General features: G+C 31.9%; 1 long non-coding RNA gene across 1 annotated transcript in view; it reads left to right on the forward strand.

Annotated features, from left to right (window-relative positions):
• The window catches only part of LOC136796745 (uncharacterized), an 85,134-nt gene that overhangs the window by 56,891 nt on the left and 22,264 nt on the right, over positions 1-5,979 (forward strand). Inside the window, exon 2 of the long non-coding RNA XR_010844485.1 lies at positions 2,105-2,168. This is a non-coding gene — a long non-coding RNA (uncharacterized lncRNA). The remainder of the gene's footprint in view (positions 1-2,104; positions 2,169-5,979) is intronic.

Raw genomic sequence — 5,979 nt, forward strand, 5'->3', positions numbered from 1 at the left:
GAAGGTCCCGTGGCCATCTTCTTTTCAGACGCCTCGGAGGATTATCAGGGATTGTTAAGGATGAAAGATTAAGAATTAATGGGTTAGGATGGTTATGGAGTTTGGAATAAAAAGGCGCATATCTGTTTTGGGCCAAATCTGCAACGAATGGGATGTTAAGGTCTTTGCGAATGAGTTTATTAATACAATTTTGAAACCATAACATTTAAAAAACTACTTCATGCAGGCTATTCTACCCAGATCATTTATATCAGTCCTCAAATTACCCTCATTAGTCAATTTTTCGAATTAAATTATTTTAAAATTTGTTTTGTCAAATATCCATAAAAACTACTACTTCTTCAAAGATAAACATAATTAACTATTTTGTAGTAAATTTAACTAATTTTAATTTCAGCGCTGGCAAACATCTGTACATTAAATGGTTTCTAAAATGAAGTTTTTCATAAATCAAATTTATTGTCCGAACAACTATAAATCAATTTATCTTAGCAAATATCATGAAAACTACTATTCCTACGATGGAAAAGGTCATAAACGTCTTTATAGTCCATTAAATTAGCTATAATTTGAGTGCTAATAGACATCTGTGCGTCACATAGTTCCTGAGATATAGATTTCTCAAAATAAATTAGATAACTACTAATCTTTTAGAAGATTTTAAAGAAATTTTGCTTTTTAAAAAGCTATATCTCGATAACTATTGGACGTAAATAGCTCTTTTAGGGATAATATTTCAGCAAATTTACTCATCTTTAAATAATGTTCTCTTAGTTTTTCTAGTATTGTTGGTAGTTTTATAGATATAGAGCTCCGAATGAAAAATTAATGTTTTTTTAAGGTTTTGAAACAGCCGCCATTTTTTATTCCCCCTACCTATACTTGGCAGACTCATGAATTTTGACAAGTAATTATACATAGTTTTCATTAAAGTAACCAAAAATTGGGGTGAGATAACTGCCTTTTTTTCTTCCTGGCTCTTGTACTATAAAGGAATAAAAAGGTTTTGATACTAAAATAGTTAAAATTTTATTTATTTAAACAATATTAGCCAGTCTCAAGAAAATATTAGAATTATAAATAATAGTTAACTTTATTACTCGGTTGATTAATTGTTTTGTACGCTTCCTCGTCATCCTAGTACCCAGATACGCCTCTTCACCCGATTAGGAGTTTTAGTGGCATTATCCCTCCTGTCGTAAATATTCCTTTGCATCCTTCCTCTACCAAGTTATTGAATCCAGCCGTCCATCGTATATTTCTGATCTCCTTCAATTCGCATCCTCAGTAAATTCCCGTAATCCGTAAATAAACACCCCCTCACAGTCTTTCCTAATCCGTTCCTCTTCTCTGTGGAATTTTATTCCCTTCTTCAAATCTCGTATCTTTAATCACTTACTGGCCTTCCGATTCCCGAATAATAACTTTAAACTTTAAATTTTAAATTAATACTTATTTGGACATACGGAGTTGAGCTATGGGGCTCCACTAAACCATCTAATTCCTCTCGAACCCAATCCTTACAGTACAAAATCCTTCGTAAAATCCTTAATGCTAGTTACTTTGTCACAAATCAAATCATCCATCAGGACCTCAATGTCCCCTATGTTGCCGATTTGGCCAGAACCAGATACCAATCCTTCCATAATAAACTTCCCAACCACCCAAATCCACTTGTTTCTAACCTGGCTTCTCCTTCATTACCTAATAATCCTCCTAGGCGTCTGAAAAGAAGATGGCCTGGAGATTTTCTCCTTTAGAAATGTTTTTGGAGTTCTATCAATGGGTAGATTCTCCACATGTTTTTATCATGTCATAATATCACTAACATCAAATTTACTTGATGTGTATATATGTATACAGTTGTAAATATCAATAAATAAATTATTAAAAAAAAATTAATACTATCGTTAATGGCTTAGTCTGTAATTATAAAGTTATTGGTTTATTTAAACTTAAAAGCAGAATTCTGTAGTTACCATAATTTATATCACCAAATAATTGTATTAAATAAAATTTGTTTGTGTTGATTACATATTCTTTTTTTTATAAAAAAAGGTTTTTCCGTATTTATTTGTTTTATAATTTATTATTCTTTTTACAGAGTTTAAACGAGTCCACCAATTTTCTTGAAGTAGTAAATCTGTAATACAAAGGATAAACAAAAGGTAAGATTTTCTCTTATTTATTGTTGTTATAATATTTTATTATTATTATTGTTATTATTGGGAGTGCGGTAGCCACGGGGTAAATGGCGTGGCTACTAACTCCAAGGACCTAAGTTCGAATCCGACTGGGCAGAAAATATTTTTCTGTTACACTGTAGCCGTGAGTCAACTCCTGTGGGTTCTGGAGCCCTCCTGGGGGCCACCTAGCCTCTTAAATTAGGTAAACATATGGCGGTCGAGGGTGATTCTGACCAAATCACCTCCTTGCACAACCATTGGTTTAGTAACAGTACTTCTTTGAAAATTCACTAACTTCTGATTTTTCAGTGCATTTTTTTCTGAAATTTTTCTTTTTATAGCTATATCTCGGGAACCATTGGACATAAATGGTTTTAATAGGGCTCATATTTTAGCAAATTTACTTTACTTGAAATGATGACCCTCTTAGGTTTTCTAGTGTTGTTGGAAGTTGATGTAGAACTCCAAATGAAAAAGTAATTTTTTAACGTCTTGAAACAGATTTTTTCAATTTTTTCCCCTAACAATACTTGTCAGACTCATCTATTTTGACTAGTAATTATACATAGTTTTCATTAAAGTAATCTAAAATTAAGGTGTAGATAGTTGACGTAAGGTGTAGAGGAGGGTACGGTCAGCAAAGAATAGTATAAATAAACAAAACCATATTTATTTATTTTATGCCGACGTTTCGACCTGAGTTTCAGGTCTTCATCAGGGGTTATGGCGTAGAAGGTAACTGTTACCAGTTGCGAGCCTACCTTCTACGCCATAACCCCTGATGAAGACCTGAAACTCAGATCAAAACGTCGGCATAAAATAGATAAATATGAGATTAATTTTTATTAATATATTCTTGTTTGAGAGTGGTTTAGTTTATTTAAAAGCAATGTTTATCCTTTTTTTCTCAACTTTATTCTTTTCAAAACTTTCCAACGTTTCGACCCTCAGGTCATTTTCAAGGATACCTTTATTTTGTTGTCATTTTCTTCTTCTTAAAAATGCAGGCTAATTGCCTTTGTTCCATCTATAACTCCTTTTATAAAATTCTTTCTTAAAACTAAAACTTTTACTAACCACTACTCTTCTTTCTTTCATTTATATTTGCAAACTTTTACATTGCAAACAAGGTTTGCAAATGTCAATGAAAGAAAGAAGAGTAGTGGTTAGTAAAAGTTTTAGTTTTAAGAAAGAATTTTATAAAAGGAGCTATAGATGGGACAAAGGCAATTAGCCGGCATTTTTAAAGAAGAAAATGACAACAAAATAAAGGTATCTTTGAAAATGACCTGAGGGTCGAAACGTTGGAAAGTTTTGAAAAGAATAAAGCTGAGAAAAAAAGGATCAAAATTGTTTTTAAATAAACTAATATGGTTTTGTTTATTTATGTTATTCTTTGCTGACCGCACCCCCCGACAAACTTCTCCAATCATAATCTAAAAGTGAGCTGAAACAACCTTTTTTTCTCTTCTTGGGCTCTTGTAGCTCCTGTCTTTAATGCTAAGGTTCTGGCACCCTATAACTTTGTAGACACGATCCCTTCAGCGGATTTGATGGCGCTTGAATCTTGGATGAAGGGCGTATTGCTCCCGGAGGAAGGATACCGTTGAAATACGAATCGGGAAGGCGATACCCTTCAAGAGAGGGGGGGGTGTAAAGGCATACTTGGTTTCCTAACAAGTTCATTGACATCGATCCATCGATTTTTGTGGTACCTGACGCGTTTGATGGTGGGGTGAACCAATCATTCTGAGTTGTTTACCATCGTTAGCCGAAGGACTTATGCGAACGGCTTGTTGAGGTAACGAGTAAACAGATGTTCTATTTCCGTCGGCCTTGTTTGCCTGCCACCACTAACGTCAGGTATTAAGTGTGACGACGGTGGCACCTGCTTCTCAACTACTGCGCACCACATTACACTACCCAAGAAAAAAATTTTTGTATACTTATTCTTATTCTTCTTAATTTTAATAATTCTTAATTACTTCTAATAGCATAGGGAATATAATGTTTCTTAAATTAATTTTATTTAATTCCATAAGTGAATCATCATATTTTATTTCAGTTTGCTACTAAAATTGAACTACCTAGAAATGCATCGCTATTACTATATTTAAAATGCACGATCGTTGGTGCGTACTCCGTACTACCACAGTTACCCTTCATTAAAATAATAGCATTTTGTACTTCATACATATATAATACATGAATGGAGAAGTTTGTCGGGGGGTGCGGTCAGCAAAGAACAACATAAATAAACAAAACCATATTTATTTATTTTATGCCGATGTTTCGATCTGAGTTTCAGTTCTTCATCAGGGCTATAGAACAAAAGAGATAACAACATTTAGAGAAACATACAATTGAAAAGGAATAGTATAAAAAGAAATTTAGAATTAAACAAAATATTGAATTAAATCATAAATGATAAAAAATTGATAACTGATAATTGAATTGTAAAATAATTTTAATTGATTGATAATCGTGGAATTGGATGGTAGTTTTTCAGTTTTTTAGACACTACTTGCATATTATACATATCTTCTTGCTATTATACATATCTTCTTACCTACGATGATATTATATTTCATCTGTCACTGTTTTCAATCTACTACCATCCAATTCCATGATTTTCAATCAATTAAAATTATTTTACTATTCAATTATCAGTAGATTGAAAACAGTGACAGATGAAATATAATATCATCGCAGGTATACTCGTAGTTTTTGTATTGATTATAATAGTATTGTTTTCGATGTTTTTGCATCTAATAAACCAATGGATAACAATAATAATAATGCAATGACAGTTGTCAATTAGCTCATCTTGATTTCTTCATCACAAGGTAGAAGATTAACAAGGCATTTAGTAGCAAAACTTTTACACTAACTTACACTTTTCACTCAATTTAGCCATGTTGTGATTAATTACTTTAATGAAAACTTAATGGTAAACAATAACATGAAGTTTTGGAAAGGAGGTTATAAAACAACTTGCTCAAAAAATCCGCTAGGAGCTCTTGCGTAATGCATAGGAAATGCATTACCATTTAACATGACTTTAAATAGGGCTGCTCACAATCCCATACTTATAACATTTTACATTTAACACATCATCATGAATACCTCTACTATGTTCGATTAAAACTTCATTTGACAATTATTTTTTTTAGTTTCGTTGTTTATTCCAAATTGTCTTGATACAGGGAACCTTACCCCTAAGCCCAAATAACCAAATCTCGCAAAATAGTTTGTGCGTTTGAGCAGCCTAAATAAAAATAGAAAAGTCGTTCGAAACTGAAATTACATATTTGAGCCAAATGTGTGCTTGAGATGTGACAGTAGATTCGAAGAAATGGACTAGCCGAAAGTTTCAACTTAGGTATATATATTTTTTCATTTTTTTTTTTTTTTAACTGATCTATATCAATGTAAGATTAAACAATGTTTAATATCTGGTATTTTTTATTATAGGGAAAAAAAAAAACTATTGTCAGACAATGACATTTACTGTCGTGTATTTCCGTCTCTCTAGCTTTGGCATGATAGTTGATAGTATATGTAATATCTGTAATGTAATTTTCATGTTCACTGTCATTATTTCTTGCTCCTAATAGATCATCAATATTCTGATGATTTTTTTTTTTGTATATATAAACCACTCCCGTTTTTTATTCCTCCTTTTTTTGGCTTTGAAAGTATAAATATAAATATTTCAAATACTTTAATTCATAAACATATATAACAGTACCAATCTCTTAGCATTATTATAATTAGACATTACTACCATCAG

Source organism: Halyomorpha halys, unplaced genomic scaffold (assembly GCF_000696795.3).
Source record: "Halyomorpha halys isolate HHAL.00 unplaced genomic scaffold, Hhal_1.1 Scaffold1215.1, whole genome shotgun sequence".
NCBI lineage: Eukaryota > Metazoa > Arthropoda > Insecta > Hemiptera > Pentatomidae > Halyomorpha > Halyomorpha halys.